At 37.3% G+C, this 26,048-nt stretch overlaps 1 protein-coding gene and 1 pseudogene across 2 annotated transcripts in view; both read right to left on the bottom strand.

The window, feature by feature from the left end:
- PTPRO (protein tyrosine phosphatase, receptor type, O) overlaps window positions 1-26,048 on the bottom strand; it is a 345,855-nt gene that overhangs the window by 211,972 nt on the left and 107,835 nt on the right. The window lies entirely within an intron of this gene.
- LOC102830607 lies at window positions 19,714-21,434 on the bottom strand (annotated as a pseudogene).

Consider the following 26,048-nt stretch of genomic DNA (forward strand, 5'->3'; position numbering starts at 1 on the left):
GAATGAGGATATCATTGCTGATGTCTGATGGATCTTGGCTGAAAGCAAAGAATATCAGAAGGATATTTACCTGTGCTTTATTGACTACACAAAGTCTTTCGATTGTGTGGATCATGATAAGCTATGGACAACATTGTGAAGTATGAGTATTCCAGAACACTTAACTGCACTCATGAGGAATCTGTACATGGACCAAGAGGCAGTTTTTCGAACAGAAAATGGGAACACTGAATAGTTTAAAATTAAGAAAGTTGTGCGACAAAGTTGTATTCTTTCACCATACTTATTCAACCTGTATGCTGAACAAATCATCCCAGAAGCTCGGTTCTATGAAGAAAACATGGCATCAGGATTGGAGGAAGACTCATTAACAACCTGTGATATGCAGATGACACAACCTTGTTTGCTGAAAATGAAGAGGACTTAAAACATTTACTGATGAATATCAAAAAGCACAGCTTTCACTATGGATTACATCTCAATGTAAAGAAAACAAAAATATTCACCATTGGATCAGTAAACAACATTATTATGCATGGAGAAAAGATTAAAGTTGTCAAGTACTGCATTCTTCTTGGATCAACTATCAACACTCATGGAAGCAGCAGTCAAGAAATCAAAGGATATATTGCATTAGGCAAATCTGCTGCAGAAGACCTTTTAAAGTGTTAAAGACTCAAGCGTGGCATCTGTAGTGAGGTTGGCTCTGGATAGAGCAGTGCTTCATTCTACTGTGCATAAGGTTGCTATGGGTTTGGTACTGACTCAGTGGCAACTAACAACAACAACTCTAAAACCAAATAAAACTGAAATGCTTTTGCACATATGTTAAAAAGAAAGAAAACTTCAAGTTCCCCCAAATCATTTTATGTAATTGAATAAACAAATACTTACATTCTTCTAAAGACTTAAGTAACTGATATAATATGGTATATACAGAATTGTTGTTGTTGTTGTTGTTAAGTGCGTTTGAGTCGGTTCCGACCCATAGCGACCCTATAACAGGGTTTCCGAGGGTGTAAGTCCTTATGGGAGTAGAAAGCCTCATCTTTCTCCCACAGAGCAGCCGGTAGTTTCGAACCGCTGACCTTAAGGTTCGCAGCCTGATTCTTAACCACTACACTACGGACTAATATTCTATTTTCTAAAAGTATGCAATTGTTCAGTTAAGGATATCCTATTTTTTTCACATTCTGGCTCAATGTTAGTTTAAGTGTTGCCCACTTCAGTTTACATCTCTTCAAGAAATAAACTGTAATTAAATATGGGAATCATTTCTAATTCCAAGCTTGTTTGCATTTTGCCAGTTTATTTCTTCCATCTTTACAAAATAACTGTTTTAGAAGATGATTCAGTGGTTTTATTTCACAAGATCAATACATTTGAAGAATTTTAGGAAGCCTCCAGTGCATCAAGTTCAGCCACTTTATTTTAGAAATGAGGAATCTAAACGCCAGGAAAGGTAAGGGATTTACTCAGACAGAGTTCATAGCAACTGATGAGAAGCTGCTCAACAGCTCAGGTCTCTTGTCTCTCGGAATGGGGCACTTTCTATCTTGTGACTCTGGCCACCACCCAGTTTTTGCTTCAAATTCTTTAAAACATTTCTGTCTCAGAATGTGTAATGTTTTCTCTTTTTTTACTTAAAATAGTTAATCAAATAAGAAATGTCCTTTGCATAGCAATATGATCATAACTGTTTACACATACAACAGGAGACACAGAAATCAATAGATGGTAATTATCTCATTATTACATGTAGGAAAATGCTCTTTGGTTTTAAGCACCAATTGATATCTTCTGCAAAGGCAACAATACGCTTTATGCTGCTTTTGATTAATCACTAAGTGTTTATTCCTTTAAAAACATTCACTATTTTATTGCCCAGTCTCTTTACTATAGCAAACATTTCTTAGATCTTGTATTATTGACATGCCCAGGAAATATGCACAACAATATTGAAATTAGCTACTAACGAGTCCCCAAACCAGGGCACAAGTCCCCATACTGACTCTTTGTAGCTTTGTGGCTTAGGTAAGTCACCTCCTCTTTCTAATCACCAGCTTCTTCTTCTGAAAACATGAGAACGCTACTGTATGAAAGTATGGAATAAAAGGAAAAAGGAACTGAAGTTTATTCCATGGCCAGTTTCTTAGGTTAAAAAAAGGCAAATATTGGCAGTGCTATCTGGTTCAACCCAATTTTTAAAAACACCAGGAAAGTCATTCAATATAATATAGATAATATAATTACTATGCTTACCATTCAGATTCTTTTTTTTTTTGCTATTTTATTCATGATAAAGACAAGCTTGTACCAAGTCATCACCTTAATGTTTATGTAGTGGGTACCAAGTGTTAAGTTTTAAAGATTGTCTCAAATGCCCTGAAAAAACAATTAGTAAAAACTGATTATCCTATTTCATATGGTGATAATTGCCTTTTTTTCTCCCTTCACAATCACACTCAACAGAGGTGAGATTTAATTATAGCCAAAAAGTATCTTAAATTCTCAGTTTAGTAATATTCAAATCCCACTTCTAGGGGTAATTTACTTTGGAATTGTTGTCAAGCTTTGCTAGCAGCTTTGTGACAGAGGAAGTGTCTTAAATTTTTTGAAATTTCATTGTTATTTTGTAACTAGATAATAATAGTCAAGAACTAAAAGAAATTTCTTATCATCATGTATCAGACATTTTTCTAAGCATGTGACAAGCTCTCAACGCTCTTGTGAGATACATGCTTTTGTTATTCCCTCTTTAAAAATGAAGAACTGAAGCACAGAGAGAGTAAATAACAGTTAAGGGCTAAGCTAGTATTTGTCCCTAGAAATCTACACTTTATAGATTTGGTTTCACACTAAAGGTCACAGATTTAAACCCGAGTCCTTTGATAATGAACACTAATCTCATGTCATCATTGTGATACAGAAGAACACACTTGTTTTATTTTTGTTTTCTTTTTCCCTACTGGGACCAGACAATGAAATAACTACCTGTCTGCATATCAAACTCTGCTATACATAGATTTCTGAGTCACCATTCTAGGATTACAGTATTTAGCCCTTATTGCTATTCAGACACATAGTGTACTATCTTATATCAATTTGACTATCAACTGTCTTGCTCTCTTCTATCAGCCACCCCCTCCTTCCTTCTCTCCCTCCTTAAAATACATTTTCTAGCCAGTAGACCAAAGGCTAAGATTAATTATGTAACCCAATGCTTTCAAAACGCTCAGCACCTAGGAGGAAAGAAAGGAAAAGAAATAAATTTAATAAAGTATCATAGATGTTGGGAATATGGTGACTCCATATGATAAGCACTGGACTGTGAACCACAAGGTCTGTGGTTCGAACCCACCAGACACTCTGAAGGAGAAAGACGAGGCTTACTGTTTCCTTGAAGATTTAAAGCCTCGGACGGCACTTACCAACAACATCATAGATGTTATCATAAAGGTAAATGCAAAATAGCAGTTTAAAAGGTATTGTGATTCTAGTTTAAATGTCATTATTTCTTATAAAAGCATTTAAAGGTAAACTAATGGATAGTATCAAAATTTTCATTCTTCTTAGATTAACAAATTATGCCTATGGAAGCAGTAGTCAAGGAAGCAAATGACGTACTGCATTTGCCAAATCTATGGCAAATGACTTCTTTAAAGTGGTAAAAAACCAAAAATGTCACATTGATGACTAAGGTACACCTGACCTAAACCATGGAATTATCAATCACTTCATTATGCACGTGAAAGCAACTGAATAAAGAAATGGAAGACCAAAGAAGAATTGACACATTCAAATCGTGATGTGGGTGAAAACCACCATGATTCACCAGAAGAATGCCAAGTCTGTCTTGGAGGAAGTACAGTCAACATGTTCCTTAGAAGAGAGACATCTCTACTTTGGACATATCATCAAGAGAGACCAATTGATCAAGAAAGACTTTTACAGTCAACATGTTCCTTAGAAGAGAGACATCTCTACTTTGGACATATCATCAAGAGAGACCAATTGATCAAGAAAGACTTTATGTTTCATAAAGTAGTTGTTGGGAAACCCTGAATGAAATGGATTGACACAGAAGTTATAACAATGGCTCAAACATTATCAGCAACTGTTAGGGTAAGACAGAACCAGGTAACATTTTGTTCTGTTATACATAAGGCCACTTTGAGTTAGAACCAATGACACTTAACAACAAAATGCGATAGCAACTGATGAGAAGCTGCTTTAAAAAACTCCACAGATTTAGTCTTTTTTAAAAACAGATAGACAAAAGAGGGGAAAAGTGACACCATAATGGCAAAGTTTAGACAAGGGATGAAGCTTCATGATGAGTACATGGGCATTCTCTACATTATTGTCTCACCTTTTGGATATATTTGAAACATTGCACACAAATGTTTTAGAAGTACACCAACAGTAGCAGCATAGTAAACATGAAGTGAGCACTTACTATGTGGTAGGTCCTATGTGCTTTTTCTGAAATTAGTAGTTCTCATACCCTATGAGATAGACACTATTATTGTGTCTATTTCCAAAAGCAGAAACTGATGCAGAGGATTCCAATAACTTGCCCAAGGTCACAGAAGTGTAAGTGGTAGGGCTGGGCAGTCTGACTCCAGAGCTTACTGTTTTAACCACCGTGTTATATCGTCCTTCAGTATAAGATAATTATAATAGCGTATTGTACAAAGATAATCACTAGTTTTAGGCCTGCTGCTAAATATTTTACCTATAGTATTTTGTTTAATCCTGCAGCAATGTGAAGATTTAGGAGGTTTTAAGGGTGTATCCTCAAAGAACATCTCAAGAAGACAACATCAAGTATTATGATGAAATGTGCAAAGACCTGGAGTTAGAAGACCAAAAGGAAAGAATGCACTCAGTATTTCTCAAGCTGAGGGAACTGAAGAAAAAAATTCAAGACTTGACTTGAAAGATTGAAGGATTCTATGGGTAAAATATTGAACGATGTGGAAGGCATCAAAAGAAGATGGAAGGAATACACAGAGTCACTGTACCAAAAGGAAATGGTTGATGTTCAATCATTTCAAGAGAAAGCATATGATCAAGAGTAAATGATCTTGAAGGAAGAAGTCCAAGGTGTATTGAAGATACTGGCAAAGAATAAGGCACCAGAAATTGGGGGAATACAAATGGAAATCTTTCAACAAAGTGATGCAGCACTGGAGGCACTCACTCATCTATGCCAAGAAATTTGGAAGACAACTACCTGTCCTGTTGACTGGAGAAGGTCCTTATTTGTGCCCATTCCAGAGAAAGGTGACCCAATGGACACAGAAATCATCAAACAATACTATTAATATCACATGCAAATAGAATTTTTCTAAAGATAATACAAAAACAACTGAAAACATACATTGACAGATAATTTCCAGAAGTTCAAACCAGATTCAGAAGAGGACCCTGGAATGAGATATATCATTGCTGATGTCAGATGGGTCTTCGTTGAAAGCACAGAATACCAGAAACATGCTTTACTGACTTTGCAAAAGCTTTCCATTGTGTGGGTCATGACAGCTATGGACAATGCAGAGAATGAGTATTAAGCAACAGTTGCACTCACAAAGGCACCTGTACATAGACCAAGAGGCAGTTATTTGAGGAAAACAAAGGAGCATTGAATGGTTTAAAATTATCAGAGGTTTGTGCCAGTGTTATATTCTTTCACCATATTTATCCAACCTGTATGCTGAGCAAATAATCCAAGAAACTGGATTACATAAAGAAAAACATAGCATCAGGTTTGGAGGGAAGCTCATTAGCAATCTGTGATATATAGATGATCCAATCTTGCTTGCTGAAAAGGAAGAGGACTTGAAATACATACTGCATACTGATGAAGATCAAAGACCATAGCCTTTGGAATGGTTTGCACCTCACTGTACAGAAAAAAAGAGGAAAAAAAATCGTCATTACTGAATCACTTTTCTCCGTAAAAGTGAAGAAAAGATTGAAGTTGTCAAAGACTTAATTTTCTTCAGATGAACCATCAACAGTGATGGAAGCAGCAGTCAAGAAATCAAACAATGTATTGCATTAGGCAAATCTGGTACATAAGACCTTTTTAAAGAAAAAAGATGTCAGTTTGAGAGCTAAGGTGCACCTGACCCAAGACATGGTATTTTCAATAACCTCATATGCATATGAAAGTTGGACAGTGAATAAGGAAGACCATAGAAGAACTGACGCATTTGAGCTATGGTTTTGGAGGAGAATATTAAAAGTACCATGGACTACCAAAAGAACAACCATATCTATGTTGGTAGAAGTATAACCAGAATGCTCCTTGGAAGCCAGGATTGCCAGACTTCTTCTCTCATACATCAGACATATTGTCAGGACGCAACAGCTCTGGAGAAGGATATCATATTTGGTAAAGTGGAGGATTGGAAAAAAAGAGGAGGACCCCCAATGAGATGGATTGTTATAATGGCAGCAGCAATGGGCTCAGGTAAAGAAATCATTGTGAGGTTGGTGCAGAACTGGGCAGTGTTTTGTTCTGTTGTGCATAGGATTGCTATGAATTGGTGCCAACTTCATGGTACGTAACAACAACAACAAGGATTCATTCAGTTGTGGTATGAGTTGGTCAGTTGGTCAGACGGGAAGGAAGTGATACATGAACTGAGTCTCTACTACCAAAAGACCATTTCCCAGGAAGAAAAGGGTGTGATGACATTCTGAGGGATAATCCTGATTCGATGTAGAAAAGTAGTGCATGCAGGAAATTCAGGTTGTAGTAGAAGAGGATTAGGTGTGAAATTGTTGATATAAGAGATGAAGTTGGATAATCAATGTAGAATCCAGACCACGGAGGTTCTGATGACATGATAATACATTTGGGTATTGTTCCAAAAGTTATGAAAGAGCCACTGCCAAGTTAGCAATCGGAAAAGTGACAGCTTCAGATTTAGATTTTGAAAAGCCACTCAGAGTATGAGTTAGAGGGGACAATATCTGACAACTGGATTCAATGTTTTCTAAATGGATGCTTTGAGTGCACCTCTATTTATCTTAATAAATTATACTCAATGTTGAAATTTCTCTCTTCTCTAAAAACAAAGACACTAGCTTTGCTTTTTTCTTTGCCCTTTCTGTCTCAGGCATATTGTGCCTACTGAAATGCTATGCTCTCAAAGGATACTCAATAAATGTGATGCACCAAGCAATTCTCTTACAGTGGTATGCTTACTAACTAGAAAGAAATTTCCCAGAGGTCAAGCTAGCAGTCACCACTACTTTCCCCTGTGGCTTAGGTGGCTAGAGGTTCACTTGCACTGTTAGAAAAACATCAGTTTGTTTTAGCTTCATTTATGTATTTGGCTATGTTTCTCACCTTTAATGGAAATATTTATTTCCAAGAATCTTTAAAAAAGATCTGAGCTATCTGAATTGATGTATCCTCTAGCAAATGTTCTTTTCTGAGAGTTTATGAATGCTATTTTTAATGGGTTGCTTTACCATCACAATGACCTCTCTCCAAAATTCCTCAATTTGAAAAATGAGACCACATCAATTAGTTCCTTCTACCCTGATTACTACCAGCTGCTCCGCGGGAGAAAGATGAGGCTTTCTACTCCCGTAAAGATTTACACCCTCGGAAACCCTGTACAGGGTCGCTATGGGTCGAAACTGACTCGATAGCACATAACAACAACAACAACCCTGATTACTGGAAGTCCTGGTATGGCACTGTAGCATAAGCACTTGATTGCAAAGTCGGTTTGAAGTGAAAGGTCGGTAGTTCAAACTCACCAGCTGCTCTTTGGAAACCACATAGAGGGTTTCTATGGGTCGGAACTGACTCGATGGTACTTAACAACAACAACACCTTGATTATTGGAGCATCTTAAAAAGGATAAATGAAATTGTTGGCATGAATGAAGGAAAAGGAGGCTTCTTTCAATGAGCACTTCAATCTTGGTAAAACTTATAGCTGATCTGAACTCATTTGGTCTATGCTTTAAATTCACCTTTGTTAATTCAAACATAGCATCTATTTTGATCTTCTGTGAACTCAAGTTTGAAAGACTGATTTAATATTTAATGTACATTAGTAATGTTCATATTTTATGTAGAAAATGTGTCATGTGCTATGCAAGATCTTACTTTTGAAGCTTTCAAAGAGATCACATTTTTTCTTCTTTTATTAAAATATTTAAATTTTATCCCTGCAAGAAATGGACAAATGAGGACATTAGTATTAGTTTTGCTATGACTTTTGTTTAATGGAAGAGAAAAGTTTGGAAGTATAATAGGTTTAGAAAGAAGATGTTAAAATGGGAAACTCGCCCATTCATAATTCCCTAGGGCTCTGCTTCTAAATCTTCAGGTCCAGATACATTGGCATGTTTATCCTTTAGACACACTATGTATACTTCTATCTCCTAGGTTTTATATAGACCATGCCTCTTGCCTGGAATCTCCTTTTCTCTTTGATGTTTATCTAGCTTCCATTTTTCCTATGAAGTCATGAATAATCTTCATCTTCTTCATAAAAGTTTCTTTGTCTTTTCTAGTTCTTCTGTGATTGGCTCCCTATAATCACTTCTGCTATAAGCTCATTAAGTAACACCAACTATCTCCATACCTGAGCAAGCTTACACATCCAATCCAGAAAAAGAAAGCAAAAGCAACCACAGTAGAAGTGGAGCTAGGCTGTTCACTCATTGAGTGAAGACTATCTGTGTGCCAAGTACTAGGAATCTAGCATCAAACACAACAGACATGGAGTTCACAATAACCTATATTGAGTAATTTATTCTATAAATTTATCCTTTCACCATACTTATTCGATGCATGTGCTGAGCAAGTAATGTGAGAAGTTGAACTATATGAAGAAGAATGAAGAATCAAGATTGAAGGGACACTCATTAATAATTTGTGATAAGCAGATGATGCAACCTTTCTTCTTGAATTTGAAGACGACTTAAAGAATTTACTAAATAAGATCAAATACTACAACCTTCAGTATGGATTACACCTCAATGTAAAGAAAACAAAAATCCTCCCAACTGAACTAGTAGGCAACATCATGATAAACTGAGAACATATTAAAGTTGTTAAGGATTTCATATTGATTGGATCCACAATTAATGTCTTGGAAACAGCCATCAAGAAATCAGATGACGCTTTGCATTGGACACATCTACTGCAAACAATTAAAGAAATTATCTCAGTTTATAGTGTTATAAAGCAAAGATGTCATCTTAAGGAGGAAAGTGTTCCTGACTCAAGACATGTTTTAAATCATATCAGATGCATGTGAAAACTGGCCAATGAATAAGGAAGATTGAAGAATTAATGCCTTTGAATTACAGTTTTGGTGAAGAATATTGAATATACCATGGAGTTCTGGAGAGGAGTCCTGGTGTGGCTCTGCGGGTTAACACGCAGGACTGCAAAGTTATTTGAAACATATCGTTGGTGCTTCAAGCTCACCAGCTACTGCTAGGAAACCCTATACAGGGTCACTATGGATTGGAACTGACTTGACGGCACTTAACAACAACAACTAGAAAAACAAGCAAACCTGTCTTGGAGGATGTACAACCAGCATGCACCTTAGAAGTGAGGATAGTGATACTTCATCTCACATACTTTAGCCATGTTATCAGGAGGGACCTGTTCCTATAAAAGGCCATCATGCTTGGTAAAGTAGAGGGTCAGTGAAAAAGAGGAAGACTGTCAGATGGAGTGACACAGACTGCAACAATGGACTCAAACATAGGAACAACTGTGAGGATGGGCGCAGGATGGGACAATATTGCTTTAGTACATAGGGTCGCTATGAGTCATAACCAACATGACTGCACCTACCAACAGCAACAACAAGATAATATGAAGTGTTTGCAGTGTACAAGTATGTACATATTGGAGCAAACAGAGAGGCCCTCTGCATTTAATCTGCTGCCTGTGCCCACGAGAGGATGCCAAGCTTGTACCAAAGTGGAAATCAGCACATGACTTCCATCACTGAGAAAGTCTTATGAAGTAAAAGATATATCAGCTAAATTTAAGGGTTCACCTAATGATGTTTTTGTTGTTGTTGTTAAGTGCCATCGAGTCGGGTCCACCTAATGATGTAGATGATTTATATTCTGGCCAAAGCTCCTTATCTTATCATGAATATTCTATCAGGGTTCTTATCTTGTTGCAGACCAGTAACAAACAATTTACAGATTGCAGCCAATCTGCTGACCTCACTTTGGTTGCATTTCTGGATAGTATACTCTCAGCCTTGCTGAAAGTTATCGGCTATAAAGACTAACTTCTTTAAGGCTTTAATTTGAGAACATGCATAAGCAAAGACAAAGTCTTAGTACGAAATGCCCTGAGGAATCCCAGGTTCAGAGTGGATTTGGGGAGCAGTGGACATGGAAGAGAATTTAAGACAGACCTAAAGTGAGATAATTTCTTTATTCTTTGTAAGAAGGAATTTGAGTAGCTTCTCAAACATAATGAGTATGCATTTCTTCGGGGGACTTTGTTAAGAATGCAGATTTTTACTTCAGTAATCTGGGACAGGTTCTAGTAAGTGCATAGCTCTGGTAGCGTAGTGGTTATGAATCGGACTGCTAACCTCAAGGTCTGCAGTTTGAAACTACCAAGAGAAAGATGAGGCTTTCTGCTCCTGTAAAGATTTGCAGCCTTGGAAACCCTGTGCAGAGTCTCTATGAGTCGGAACTGACTCCACAGTACTTAACAAGAACAAAAACAAGAACAAGTTACTAGATGATTCTGATGCTGTCTGTCAGTGAGACACATTGATTAGTAAAACTTGCTGTTTGTGATGTTTATAGTAAATTGTAAAAAAATGTAATATAAAGAAAATTGGGTATATATTCTCATATATCCTTTTCCCATTTTCACGAAGCTCTGAATTAAATATATCCTAAGAGTTGTGCTCTACTCATAAGCTCAGTGGTTCAAACCCACCAGCCATCCCACAGGAGAAAAATGAGACTGTCTGCTTCCATAAAGATTTACAGGCTTGGAAACCCAAAGATGCAGTTCTACTCTCTTATAGCATCACTATGAGTCACAATTGACTTAATGGCAGTATGTTTCTGGATCCCTATTGTCTTCAAGAATCTTATGTCAGAATTATTAAAAACTCACCCATAAGTAAAGTGCACAGAATTCACTCATTCCTGCCTTGATAACATATTTGCATACCAAAAAAAAAAAAAAGAAAAGAAAAGAAAAATCTAAACCCACTGCCATCCAGCCGATTCCAACTCATAGATTCCAACTCATAGGGTTTCTGAGACCGTAAATATTTACAGGAGCAGAGAGCCTCACCTTTCTCCCCAGGAGCAGCTGGTGGGTTTGAACCCCAGACCTATGGTTAGCAGATCAGTACTTATCTTACTTTATGCTTTATATTACTTCATGTGATTGGATTGTGTAGGAATAAAAAGAGCTCTGGTAGCGTAGTGGTTACGAATCGGGTTGTGAACTGCAAGGTCAGCAGTTCAAAACTACCAACTCTTCTGTGGGAGAAAGATGAGGCTTTCTGCTCCCGTAAAGATTTACAGCCTCAGAAACCTTGTACAGGGTTGCTATGAGTCGGAACCGACTCCACGGCACATAACAACAACAGCAACAATCCCAAGAAGTTGTTCAAATAGTTCCACAAAGTCTAGGATCCCATGGCTCTCAGGAAGGTAGAGGCTCAAAAAAAAATCCAGGGTGAATCAGAATAAAATAATCTTTCAATTACTTATAATTTGTATAGGAGTATAAGGACAGAACCATAATGCAAAATGTATATTCAAGCCACTTTTCTACTTCTCCTCATACTAGGTATTGATTCTCCATCACTATTTGTCTCTGGCCAGCCACTGACAAGGAAAACTGATAAAGGTTATGAAGAGAAGGCCAGGAAACCCAAGTGTTGCTATTCAGAATTTAGAGAAAAATCTGTACAACTCACCTTAGAGAAGAGCATGTCAGTTGCCAGGAAAAGGGGAAGTGACAAAACTACTGCTAGGATGTAAAAAAATTGCTCATTTCCTAAATAAGGGCTGTCAGTAAAAAGCCTGGAAAATTGTATTAACAGAGAGAAGCCAAGATTTTGCTTGACCATTAAGTATATCATGTGGAAAAGGTTAAGTAATCTTAAGATTCATGATTCATTCATTCATGCAAAATGACAAGGGCATGGCATTGGGAAAGATTCCAAAGTCTTACGTCTGTGCCTTTTAGTACTTCTCAATAAATGTGTTCACTGAATATGCACTAGACACTATACGAGTGTGACATACAGGAGTTACAAGCAGGGATAAGAAACAGTCCGCAGCTGGGAGTGGTCCACTATTAGTGGGGATAACACAAATAAACCAGAAATTCTATACCTGATAAGTGCTATTTATCCTCTGACTGTGTTATATAGTTATGGAACTTAAATTTGGGGACTTGGAATTCCGGTTATATTATTGTTGTTTATTATGTTAGGCAGAGATTTATTTCCTTGTGATTGTTATTTGTTGATATCACTGTTTCCATGGGGCGGGGGGAGGAAAGAATAATGTGTTTTCTTGTTGACAGCATTTTAATACTTGAAACTGAGAAGCAAAATTTTATTTAGACATCTCTTCAAGCTAAATACATGTCTTTTTGCAAAAATAAAAGAAATAGATGAACTCTTATAATCAATTGAGGATATAATCATTTTATTTCACTAAATGAAAACAAAGATTTCTGTAAGAGAAAGTAGACAGAGGTAAGAAAGAGAAGTTGGGGACAATTTGAAGCAGTGAATTTAGTTCGCTTTTCCTCGAGATAATTGCTAAATAGCTTGGAGATAGCAAAGAGTCGTTTAGGACATTTTGCTTCTGAGCCACTAGATGGGTCAACAAAGAAAACAATTTAGCTTATTTAGGGATTGTTCAAAAACTTTGTGTTTTTGTATAAAGTACACATGGCAGTCTGTCTCTGTAGTCTGTGTCTCAGTCTCTTTTCTTTGCTTTTTCATCTAAGTTATTCCATCCCTTCACCATTTTTCTTATTAGAACTTCTCATGCACAAATGTTTTCCAGATTACATACCATGTTCATGGTGTTAGCATATGAGCTTTTCTTGAAATAATGGGCAGTACTGACCTAGCCAGCTATACAGTTGTTGTTATTAAGTGCTGGTACAGCAACACTTGTTTGTTGTTAAGTGCTGTCAAGTCAGTCCAACTCATAGTGACCCTGTATAGTGTTTCCAAATTGTGGACCCCATATAGGGTTTCCAAGGCAGAGGTTTGAACCATTGACTTTGTGGCTATCACTCCAGTGCTTATACTATAGCAGCCACATCAGGACTCCACAGTAATGGTGTAGATTTAAAAAATAATTGGGTAGATAAATTTAGCATTCAAAACTAATTACTGATTGGGGGAATAATAGTTTTTATTGTGGTGATTAAATTTCCTTTTCTAGGCAAATGATCATATTCATTTCCTCCTTCTCTGTGCCTTTGTATACAAAATGCTAATTAACACACTCTTGATTCTGTTATGATATTCAGGTAATTGGGTTTCTGGCCTAAGCAATTCTGGGCAAGGGCAGACATCCCAAAGGTAATATATGATTGTAGTTGAAGTATATAAATAAATATTGCTAGGAGTCTGAATCCAATCATGAAGATTTTAATAAGGTTGCCTAAGAGAAAACACACACCAGAATAAGCCTTAAGTGCTGAACTAACTGGGTAGAAGTCAAGTAACATCTTTGTGCAGGGTCACTATGGGTTGGAACAAACTCAACGGCACTAACAAGAATAACAACAACAACAACAGGATGGAATTAGGACAAGGGAGAATAAAGGAGGGAAAAAACGGAGACATTTTGTGCCAATACACCTAGTTAGATTCTAATCTGAGTGAGCAATACACTTCACCATACATTTATTGTGGCATGGCACTGTGGGTTAATGTGCTGGGCTGCAAAGTTGTTCTGAACCGTAAAGTTGGCAGTTCAAGCTGACCAGTTGTTCCTCATAATTCCAATATAGGATCGCTATGGGTTGCAGTCAGCTCCAGGCACTTAACAACAACAGTATTAGATCACTAGATTTCCTAAATGGCACAAGTGGCTTCCGCTCAACTACTAGACTACTACTAAAGGTTGACAGTTTGGATTCATTCAGCAGGGGCCACCAAAGAAACATCTGTCCATCTGCTTCCAAAAATTTATATGGGGTCACCATGAGTCAGAACCAATTGGCCAACAATGGGTTGTTGTTGTTTGTTTATTATATGAATGGCCCAGCTCTAGAGGCTTACATGCTTCTGGAAGGTTCCACTCTAATCGATGTGTGAATCTGCAGAACAACAGCATTGGAATGACCTGGGATCTTGTGATAAATGAATCTAGATACTAACGAGATCCCCAGAAATAACTTATGTAATTCAAGTTTGAGGAGCTCTTCCATAAAGCAAAGGAAAGCTCAGCATTTCCTAAATGTATGTTATGACATGTTAAATTATGTCTTTTGTTGTTGTTGCTGTTATGTGCCGTGGAGTCGGTTCCGACTCATAGCGACCCTGCACAGGGTTTCTAAGGCTGTTAATCTTTATGGGAGCAGAACGCCTCATCTTTCTCCCGCGGAGCAGCTGGTAGTTTCGAACTGCTGACCTTGTGGTTCGCAGCAAGGGACCCCAAAGATTCTCACAGACATCTCTGGTAAACACTGCACTAGTTGAATAACTATATGAAGGGAAATGAAAAGCAATTACTTTCCTTCTAATTACTTTGCAATTTATGTTTTATACTTTTTGGATAAATAAAAATGCTAACTTATTATACTGACAAATGAACTTTATTTTTCATATGTTACTTGATTACAAATTAGTAGTTTTCAATCTTTTTTAAACTGTAGAACTCTTTTTTAAAATGAAATATTGTGCTGAGCTTTTTTTTAATCTTTGTAAATCTTTTACATCTATTTTTAAATTGAAAAATTGTCAAGTGTGATTTTAAAATTTATCGATGTATTCTTTTAAAGCATATAGTCATCTATTATTTTTTTAAAAATCACACCAAATGATTATTTATATCAAGGACCCCTATTATTTGACCTACTACATGTGTTCTCTAAAATGTAATACTTTTTTCAGTAATTAATGGCTAGCACTTGAAACAGTGAATCCTACACAATATGGTTGGTGTTGCTGTTGTTAAGTGTTATCGAGCTGGTTCCAACTCATAGTGACCCTGTATAGTGTTTCTGAGGCTTTTCAAATCTTTGTGGGAACAGAAAGCTTCATTTTTCGCCCATGGAGCAGCTGGTGGGCTCCAATCACGGACCTTGTGGTTCACAGAAAAAAGTAAGGATCATCAAATGTGTATGTATAAACCCAAACCCACCACCTCTGAATCAATTACAGTACACAGTGAATGTTATCCCAGACTAGTTTGTTTATTAAAGTCACTTTCTTACAATGACTCACCTACTTATAAATAGGGTGACAATAAAATAAAATAAAGTAGAAGTTACTGAAATGATAATTAAGGGTTTTCTCCATGCCAACAGCAATTGCTAAACATTAGATGTGTTAACAAATAGAAAAAACAAATGCAAAAACAAAAAAGGAACCATTTTGGTTATTTCTCCAATGATCCATCATAGCCTTTTCTCATAGTGAAAGATTTAATTTTGCAGCATTTTAAGTCAAATTTTTAAATTGCTTATGAAGAAGTTTTACTTGTATTGAAATAGGTATAAAATATTGATGCTGACATTATACATTTTGATATTTAAGACCTTCAAAATACTGAAAAAAATCAAATTTCTATAGATAGGTTTCAGAAGGAACACTGTACCTTAGGTAAGGAAATAATAAGAACACTGTGTTTTAAAATATGGTAAGGCATTTTTCAAATACTTTTCCCCTCTGAAAACCTGTCAGTTTCAGATTAAAGATTCATAGTTCCAGCTATATATAGTGACCTTGTGAAATTGTGCCAACACATGGTTCTGAATAGAACTAAAGAAAGGAGCTGAGGAGTCAAAACAAGGGACATGATAGTAAGAGATCTTGGCAGAAAAATTCATCATGACCTCCAAAACATGGCTTGGAGGCTCTTTTCTGTTTTCTTTCTCCCACCAATGATAATTGTTAGGATTGTTTTTAGTCTGCTTGAAGAATTTTGCGTGGCCAACATAAGAATTGTTGTTGTTGCAGTTGTTGTTGTCGAGGTGGTTCCAACCCATAGTGATGCTGTATAGGGTTTTGGAGAACCAATTGGTGAACTTTGAATTGCTGACATTGTGATTCAAACTGACTTTGCAGTCTAGCACATTAATCCACAGCACCACACCAGGTTGTTGCTGTATTTCCCAAAACTTGTGGTAGAAAAAATAAACAAATCCATTGCCATTGCATCAATTCTGATTCATTGAAAATCTATAGGATAGATTAGGGCTTCTGAGGCTGTAATCTCTCCAGAAGAAGACTGCCTTATCATTGTTCTGTGGAGCAGCTGCTGGGTTCAAACCATCTAGCTTTCAGTTAGCAGTCCAGTAGTTAACCCTGAATTGGGTTAAATAAAGTGAATTGACACCAAATAATGCACTGGGTGTTTCTAATAAATAATAGATTATATAATAATTATATTTAAAAATTAAATTGCTTTCTAAATAGATTGTATTGTTACTGTAAAATTTAAACATCATGGTAGCATTTAGTGTCCTTAAGTGTCTCTGTCATAAATATCAAGTGTCTCCACCAAGTTCTGAATTCAAAGTTGACTATGCTAAATGTCATGTTCAGGCTTCAGAAGAGCAGTGAATTCTATTAGAATATTTGGTGTCAATAGTCTTTGTTGACTACTACCTTGAGATGCTAGGGTCTCATTACTTTGCTTCCATCTTCTTCATACCCAGGAGGAGCAAAGAAAGTAAAATATTTAAATAAGTTAAAAATAGGATTGCTTGCTATGCATCTAACTGTATATTTCATTTTTATGTGAAGCAATAATTTATAGTTTGTATACAGCTACTAAATGGACAATGGAAGTAAATATCTAGAATACTTAAGGCAAGTAGTTAACTTGGACCATATATGAAAACAACAATTTAGGAGGTGGTGGGATAAAAAATTGGATAATTACTTTAATTGACTCTGGAAGTAAAGATAAATCCTGAGTTACCAAACATACTCCTTGCTTTTTAAAATTAAGTAATTAAACAAAATTGCTGAATGACCTAAAGGGTAATCATTATCTTTGAGATACATTCAAATGTCATTATTATAATAAAGGACTTATATTTCTCCTATCAGTTTATTCCTTCAGACTTTAATTTAGTGACCTCAGATTTCCTCATTACAAAAATATTGCATAATTTCCATATAATTTTCTTAGGAAGCTGATTGCATAGCATCCTGATTTCAGATTGGGTAAGTAGATGTCAAGAACACATAATTTCTATGTACCAAGATTTAAACTACTGAAATCAAGATATTTACACAGGAGCACTTTTACATGTTTGTGTTGTGAAAGTGCATGCTATATTTTCTATTTTACTAAAAGTCCATAAACCCAAACCAAAAACTAGTTGCTGCAGAGTTGATTCCAAGTCATGGCAATTCCATGTGTGCCAGAGTAGAGCTGTAGATTTTTAATGGCTGATTTAAAATTTTTTTTAAGTATATTACCAGGTGTTTGTTCTAAGGTGCCTCTGGTTAACTTGAACTACCAATCTTTTAGTTAGCAGTCAAACAACTTAGTTGTTTGCACTACCAGCATATTCCCTGTAATCCCATATGATGTGAGCAATACAGAATAAATAATACATAGTATATCAGCTACCACTCATCTGTCAGTGTGTTGTACTATGATGACTTGTATGTTGCTGTCATGCTGGAAGCTGTTCCACTGGTATTTTAAATACCAGCAGTGTCATACATTGTGAACAGGTTTCAGCGGAGTTTCCAGACTAAAACAGATAAGGAAGAAGGAGAATCAGGCAACTTCTGAATGGTTAGTTACTGAAAACTTTACGAATAGCAATGAAACATTGTCAGATAGATTGCCAGAAGACGGCAACATTATGAATAGCAGCAGAACATTATCAGACATAGTGTCAGAACATAAGCCCATCACGTGGGAAGGCATTCAAAATACAACTGGGAAAGAGATGCTTCCTCTAAGTAAAGTTGACCTATTGATGTGACTGGAGTGAAGATTTTGGGACCTTCATTTGCTGATATGTAGCACTAGTCAAAATGATAAGAAACACCAGCAAACATACACTAAATATTGGAATGTGGAATGTACAAAATATGAACCTAGGGAAATTAGAAGTCATCAGAAATGAAATGGAACGCAAAGAGATTAATATCCTAGGCAGTTAATGAGGACTAAGGTGCGCCTGACCCAAGCCATGGTATTTTCAATAACCTCATATGTTTGTGAAAGCTGGTCAGTGAATAAGGAAGACTGTAGAAGAATTGATACTTTTGAGTTATGGTGTTGGAGGAAAATATTGAAAGTGCCATGGTCTGTCAAAAGAACCAACAGATCTGTTTTGGAAGAAGTGCAGCCAGAGTGCTTCTTAGAAGCCAAGATGGCCAAACTTTGTCTTTCATACTTTGGGCAAATTGTCAGGAGGGACCAGTTGCTGGAGAAGGATATCATGTTTGGTAAGGTGGAGGGTCAGAGAAAAAGAGGAAGACTCCCAGCAAGATGGATTAGCAAGGTGGCAGTATCAATGGGTTGAAGTATGGCAATAATTGTGAGGTTGGCCAAGGATCAGACAGTGTTTTGTTGTGCATAGGGTCACTGTGAGTCAGTACCGACTTGATGGCACCTAACAACAGCAATGAGCTTATATGGACTGGTATTGGCCATTTTGAATCAGGCAATCATATGGTTCACTATGGCAGGAACAATAAATTTAAGAGGAATTACATTTCATTTATCATCAAAAAGAACATTTCAAGTTCTATCTTGAAGTACAATGTTGTCTGTGATAAAATAATATCCAGTCTCTTACTAAAGCCAGTGATGATGAAATTGAAGAATTCTACCAACTTCTTCAGCCTGAAATTGTTAAAACATGCAATCAAGATGCACTGATAATTACTGGTGATAGGAATGCTAAGAATGGAAACAAAGGTGAAAGAACAGTAGCTGGAAAATATGATCTTGGTGATAGATATGATGCTGGAGATCACAAGATAGAAATTTACAAGACCAATGACTTCGTTGCAAACATCTTTTTGTTTTTTACTTTTAAACAAGTTTTTATTACACAAAGATTACATAATTGGTTATTTCTCTACTCTGTACGCAATTATTCTTATGCTCCACAGAAAGGCTCCTTCTTTACTTCTCATCTAGTGATGGCAAGCACTAAAATCCTGATTTTCACAGAATAGTAGTGAAAATGCCTCAGTGATTTATGCTGAAAGCAGTCCATTGGTAATAGCTCTTGCACCCAGTATCAGGAATATACAAATGTCTTTTTATTCAAAAATACAAAATAAATTATCCATAGCACGGACAATGACAGCAGTAAACCATTACATATTATCAATGGAAACCAATAACTGATGGTTATAAGTGATTTTCTTAAAACATCAGCCAGCCTTTCTTCAGACATTTTCTTCTCTTTAAATGACTTCTCTGATGTTATTGGTGAGGAACCCTGCCTTCAGCTTCCTGTCACAGCTCACTATTCTAGGAACTAGAACATGCCACCTCCCATAATACCTCCGATTCCACCCATTCCGCCCATGCCAGGGTCTTTCTCTTCTTTGGGAATTTCTGTGACTACAGCTTCTGCTGTGGTTAACAGGGTAGCCACTCCAGCAACATACAAAAAAGCAGTTCTTATAACCTTGGTTGAATCAATGATTCCTTTTTCTACCATATTGACAAAAATCTCCAAGCATAGCATCGTAAACAACTTCTAAGGAACTCTGCATAATTTTCTCAACTATCAATGATGCTTCAACATCTGCATTCTTAGCAATAGTCATTGCAGGAATTTGAGTGTTCTTTTGATAATTTCTATACCAGTTTTTTGATCTTCATTTGCTGGAGCTAGTGAGTCCAAGGCTGGAATTCATCGAAGCAGAGCACAACCACCTCCAAGGACAATGCCCTCTTCAACAGCAGCTCGTGTTGCATTGAGGGCATCTGTAACTGTCTTTTTTCCCATTCACTTCCACATCACTTGTCCCAACAACTTTTAGCACAGCTACTCCATCTGAAAGTTTTTCCAGTAGTTCATTCAGCTTTTCTTCTTCATATTCACTAGTTGTGATGTCTAATTACTCAACGATTTTTTGAATACGTTTTTCATTTTGAGCCTTGTCACGTTTTTCTTTCAAGAGCATGGCATCATCTTTAATCACAATGACTTCTTCAACTTTCCCTAAGTCATGAGACTGAACATCTTCAAGATTCAGTGTTAATCCCTCTTCTCCAAATACTGTACCACCAGTGGCAATAGCTGTGTCTTTAAGCTGGTTCTTTCTATTGTCACCAAACCCAGGAGCTCTGACTGCTACAACGTGAAGACCAACTTTTAGCCTATTCAAAGTGACAGTACTTAGAGCTTCTCCATCAACATCTTCAGCAATTATGACCAAAGGTTTATGGTGAGTATTGGCCATTTCAAGAGCATGTACAATAGATTGGACACTAGAAGTTTTCTTTTCACTCAGTAGAACATAGGTATCCTGGAATTCACAGTTTTGACCTTTTGATGTATTAATAAAGTATGGGGAAATATAACCTTGGTCAGACTTCATGCCTTCAATAATTTCTAACTCATCATTCAAGGTTTTTCCATCCTTTACTGTGATGGCACCTTTTCTTCCAACCTTTTTCATGGCATCAGAAATCATGGTGCCAATTTCTTTGACTCCATTTTCAGAAATTGTAGCAACCTGAGCAGTTTCTTCAGGAGTTGTCACAGGTTTAGACTGCTTCTTAAGTTCAGCAATTACAGCATTAACAGCTAACATTACACCTCTCCTGATTTCCACTGGATTAGCGCCTTTGCTAATCTTCTTGAAATCTTCCTTGGCAACAGAGCACGCCAATACAGTACCAGTGGTGGTGCCATCCCCAGCCTCTTCATTTGTGTTGTTGGCAACATCCTGCACAAGTTTGGCCCCAATATTTTTGTATTTATCCTTTAAGTCAATTGACTTAGCAACAGTCACACCATCTTTTGTTACCTTGGGGCTTCCCCAACTCTTGTTCAGTAGTCACTGTTCTTCCCTTTGGCCCCACAGTAACCGCTACAGCATCGGCTAAAAGGTCTACACCTTGAAGCATTAGGGCTTGGGCATCTGCACCAAATTTTACATCTTTGGCATAAGCCCTAGGAAGATGAAGAGCCAGTACCCTGGACACTGGCCTAATCTGTTGAAGGACTGTAGGTAACCGGAGCATTTCTGCGGGGTGGTGGTGGAGAGGAAGGCTTTCAGTGGTGAGTGAGGGACAGAGTGCTGCACATACCTTTTAAAAACAACATAAAGTCACGTGGACTATACACTTGGACTTCACCAGATAGAATAAACAGGAAGTCACGTGGACTATACACTTGGACTTCACCAGATAGAATAAACAGGAATCAAATTGACTACATCTGTGGGAAGATAGTTTTAAATTTTAGCATTCTCTTTCTTGAACATGTTTTAGGTGCTTTAATTTGCTATTATGTTTCTCCTTTAAATCAGGCAGGGCTGTTCCCCTGCCCCCCCCCCCAATGATTTTGATATAGTCTTCCATGAAACATTAAAATAAAAATTACTAAATGTATCACTTTAAAAAAATTTAGAATACTGAAAAGAAAAACACAGTACTGATTCTAACAATGACTTACTTACCAACATAGTTAAATCTTCTGATATAGAAAGCATCCAGGTATATCTAAAGGATGACTGAGGTGGTATATCCACATGGTTAATAGGAAATGTTGCTGTTGTTAAGTGCCATTTAGTTGGTTCCAAATCATAGCCACCCTGTGTAGGGTTTCCAAAGAGTACCTGGTAGGTTTGAACTGCCAATCTTCCTTATGATTAGCAGTCCGGTGCTTATCCTACAGCACCACACCAAGACTTCTAATAGAAGATGTTGATGTTGTTGATAAGTATTCTTTATTTGAACAATGATATCTCAATCCTAGGTATTTTTTATTGAAACAATGTTATCTCAAGCCTGAAATTAAAGGATGATAAAACAAAATAACCTTGAGTTAGAGTCTGGGATTTTAGAGAGTTCAGTTTAGTCCTTTCAGTCACATCTGCCACCCCATTGCATCAGTGCTTACTCTCTGACTCCTCATTTAATTTCCTTATCTGTAGAAGAAGCAGTCAACTTTGAAATTGCTAGGAAAGCAACGTGAATGTGCTTGATAAATAAGCAGTATTATTTCAGATCTTTCACACAAATATCAAAAGAAAATTTGCAGGGCGTATCATCTACATAGTTTTCCTTTCCTTTTGGAATTCTTTGACATCTGATTTTCATATTTGATATACACAATAAAGGAGAGGAAAAGTAAAAGTGTTTGGAACTATTGCAATAGAACATTCAGGAAGCCCTAGCTGTAATTGCTGAAATGGATGTTATTCATGGGTTACACATGAGTTGATATATATAGATCTGTGAAACCTGTCAGAGTTGGAGCTCTGCGGGACTGACTGCCTTATTTTTCCAACTCTGGCAGGTCTTCCACCTACGATGGAGTACTGTCTTAATACTTTTCTATTGCTCATTTTAGTGGCATGATCAATAGAAAAATATTTGAGTTTCCCTTCTCTACCTTTTACAGATTCTACCTTTTACAGGCTCCAGCTTTCACATATTTTACTGTGTAGATACACTGATAGATAGCTGTCTGTATGGTATATATGTTGCTGTCATTGTTAAGTGCCCTTGAGTCGGTTCTGACCCATAGCAATCCTGTATAGGGTGTCCAAGGTGCGGCTGGTGAGCTTGAACTGCCGACCTTGCGGTTCAAGCTAAGTTTGCAGTTCAGTGCATTAACCCACAGCACCACACCAGGATTCCACATGGTATACATATACACATAGATATATGCATATATATATACATATATGTATTGAGCCCTGGTGGTGCAGTGACTTATGTATTGGACTGCTGACCACAAGGTCAGCAGTTTGAATTTGCCAGCCACTCTGTGGGAGAAAGATGAGACTTTCTGTTTCCTTAAAGATTTACAAGCTCATAAATCCTATATAGGATCGCTATGAGTCAGAACCGACTCAAACAAAAGTATACAATCCCCACTAACACATATATATATTGTTGTTAGTACTGTCAAATCGGTTCTGCCTCACGGTAGTCCTATGTAGAGTTTCCAGGGAGCAGCTGGTAGGTTTGCACCTTGCAGTTAGCAGTCCAGTGCTTATTGAATAGCGCCACATCAGGACTCCCTCACATATATATATTGCTGTTGTTGTTAAGCGCCTTCGAGTTGGTTCCGACTCATAGTGACTCTGTATAGGGTTTCTGAGGAGCAGCTGGTGAGTTTGAACTGCTGATTTTGTAGTTTGCTGTCTAGTGTCGATGCTACAATGATAGGATATATATAAATATATATATATGCAAAGCCAACTTGCTATTCCTAGCATCTTTCCTTTGTTGTCCTGGCATAAAGGTGGTAGCTGCTTCCTGTAGATACTTACTTGCGTCAGCATTTCTTTTGCTTTTTTAGTTCTCCAAAGTCTGTTTAATTAATTTTCTATATTAAATTCTCTTGGTTAAAAAAAACAAACAAAACAAAAACAAAAAACACCTGGTGAGTTTTTAAGACTGGCAAAATTATATGAGGTGATCATTCTTGTGATCCAAGGATGTCTCTCTCATATACTTTAGAGCAGTTTTAAGCTTTAGAAATTTCAGAAGCACAAATGTTATAAACTTAACAGAAAAAAAATTATTTGAAAGTTTATTTATTTATATTTATTTTCCACTTACATAATGTAAAGAGGCTTTAAATAATACATACATACAGATATACATATTTATTTATTTATATATTTTTGTGGTACAGTTTTACATGACTCTTCCTCAGGTTGAGGATCTGAAGAGGAAGTCTAAGTTGACCATCCAGCCCCTGCTTTATCTCCATTGGCTATCAGTCCAGTCACTTGGGTTTTTAGAGTTACATTCTCTTTATATGCATCTCTTCATATTAGATAGATAAAAATGTAGTTTAAAAAGATAGGTGGTTGTGGTGTGCTGTGGAGTTGGTTCTGACTCACAGGGATCTTGCATAGGATTTCCTAGGCTGTAAATATTTATGGGAGTAGAAAGCCTCATCTTTCTCCCATGAACAGCTAGTAATTTTGAACTGCTGATCTTGAGGTTAGCAGCCCTACTTGTAACCACCACACTACCAAAGCTCCTTAGATAGATAGGTAGGTAGGCAGGCAGGCAAGCAGGCAGGCACGTACATACATATATACATAGAAACTCTGTTTTCCTCAAAGCACTCACAATTCTTCTGAGATTGATATTTTGGAATATCTTCTGGATCATGCACTGTGCTAAGTTCTGGAGATTCAATCAATACTTTAAGGGCTAGGGATATATTTAATATGGAAAAGAAACTGGTAATTCATTGTCTATGCACAGAATGAGTTTCCATGAGCTTTTAAATGAATTGGATTCTGAATGGAGGTCAAGATCAACATATGCAGAGTCCACATGGACATTTGTCCTTAGTTTCCTTTAAATTTTGCTCAGTTGAAAACAACAATAGATTGGAAGTCAAGATGTAATTATATTGTTCACTGAAAGATGGTGCTTACATTAAATAAATAACCAGAGGGGTTAGTGAAGGAACCCTAGCATTCTCACTCCTCTAACCCTGTTGTTAAGTGCCCTCAAGTTGGCTCTGACCCATAACAACCCTCTATAGGGTTTCCGAGGAGCAGCTGGTGAGCTTGAACTGTCAACCTTGCAGTTCAAACCAACTTTGCAGCGCAGCACATCAACCCACAGTGCCATACCAGGACTCCCCTATAATCCTAGAATACACGAAATCACAGTGACTATGAATGAATGAAATAGCGTTAATGCCACATGACTGAAATAAATAGTGCTAATATGTGGGCTCTAGGAGTCCTGGTGTGGCACTGTGGGTTAATGAGACAGACTGCAAAGCCATTTGAACTACAAGGTCGGGGGTTCAAGCTCACCAGTCGCTCCTTGGAAACCCTATACAGGGTTGCTATGGATCGGAACTGACTCAATGGCACTTAACAACAATTAGGACTTCTGGTGTGGCACTGTAGAAATTAGCACTGGACTATGAACCACAAGGTTGGCAGTTCAAACACAACAGCTACTCCTTGGAAACCCTATACAGTGTTGCATGAGTTGCAACTGACTCAATGGCACTTAACAACTACCAAAACGAGTGGGTTATGCTGTGCACTGCTAACTGTGAAATTAGTTGTTCAAATTCACCAGTTGCTCTGCAGGAGAATGATGAAGTTTCTTCTACTGTAAAGATTTATAGCCTTGGAAACCTTATATAGCCTGCCATGAATTGGAACTGACTCAACAGCACATAACCACAACCACCAATAATGTGCTGTAGGATAAGCACTGGACTGCTAATATCAAGACTGGCTGTTCAAACCCACCAGCCGCTCCTGGAAAACCCTATACAGGGTTGCTGTGAGTTAGAAACCATTGGATGACACTTATCAACAACAATAACACAGTGGTTGAGTACTCAGCTGCTAACCAAAAGCTCTACAGTTCAAACTCACCAGACTCTCTTGGGGAGAAGGATGTGGCATTAGGCTTCTGTAAAGATTGCAGCCGTGGACTCCCTAGGGGCAGTTTCCTCTGCCCTATTGGGTCCTGGTATGGTCCTGGTTAATGCGCTAGACTGCAAAGTCATTTTGAATCTCAAGATCGGCAGTTCAAGCTCACCAGTCACTCCTCAGAAACCCCAAACAGGGTGGCTATGGGTCAGAATTGACTCAACAACACTTTACAACAACAACAACATAGGGTCATTAT

This window comes from Chrysochloris asiatica, unplaced genomic scaffold, assembly GCF_000296735.1.
Source record: "Chrysochloris asiatica unplaced genomic scaffold, ChrAsi1.0 scaffold00086, whole genome shotgun sequence".
Taxonomy (NCBI): Eukaryota; Metazoa; Chordata; class Mammalia; order Afrosoricida; family Chrysochloridae; genus Chrysochloris; species Chrysochloris asiatica.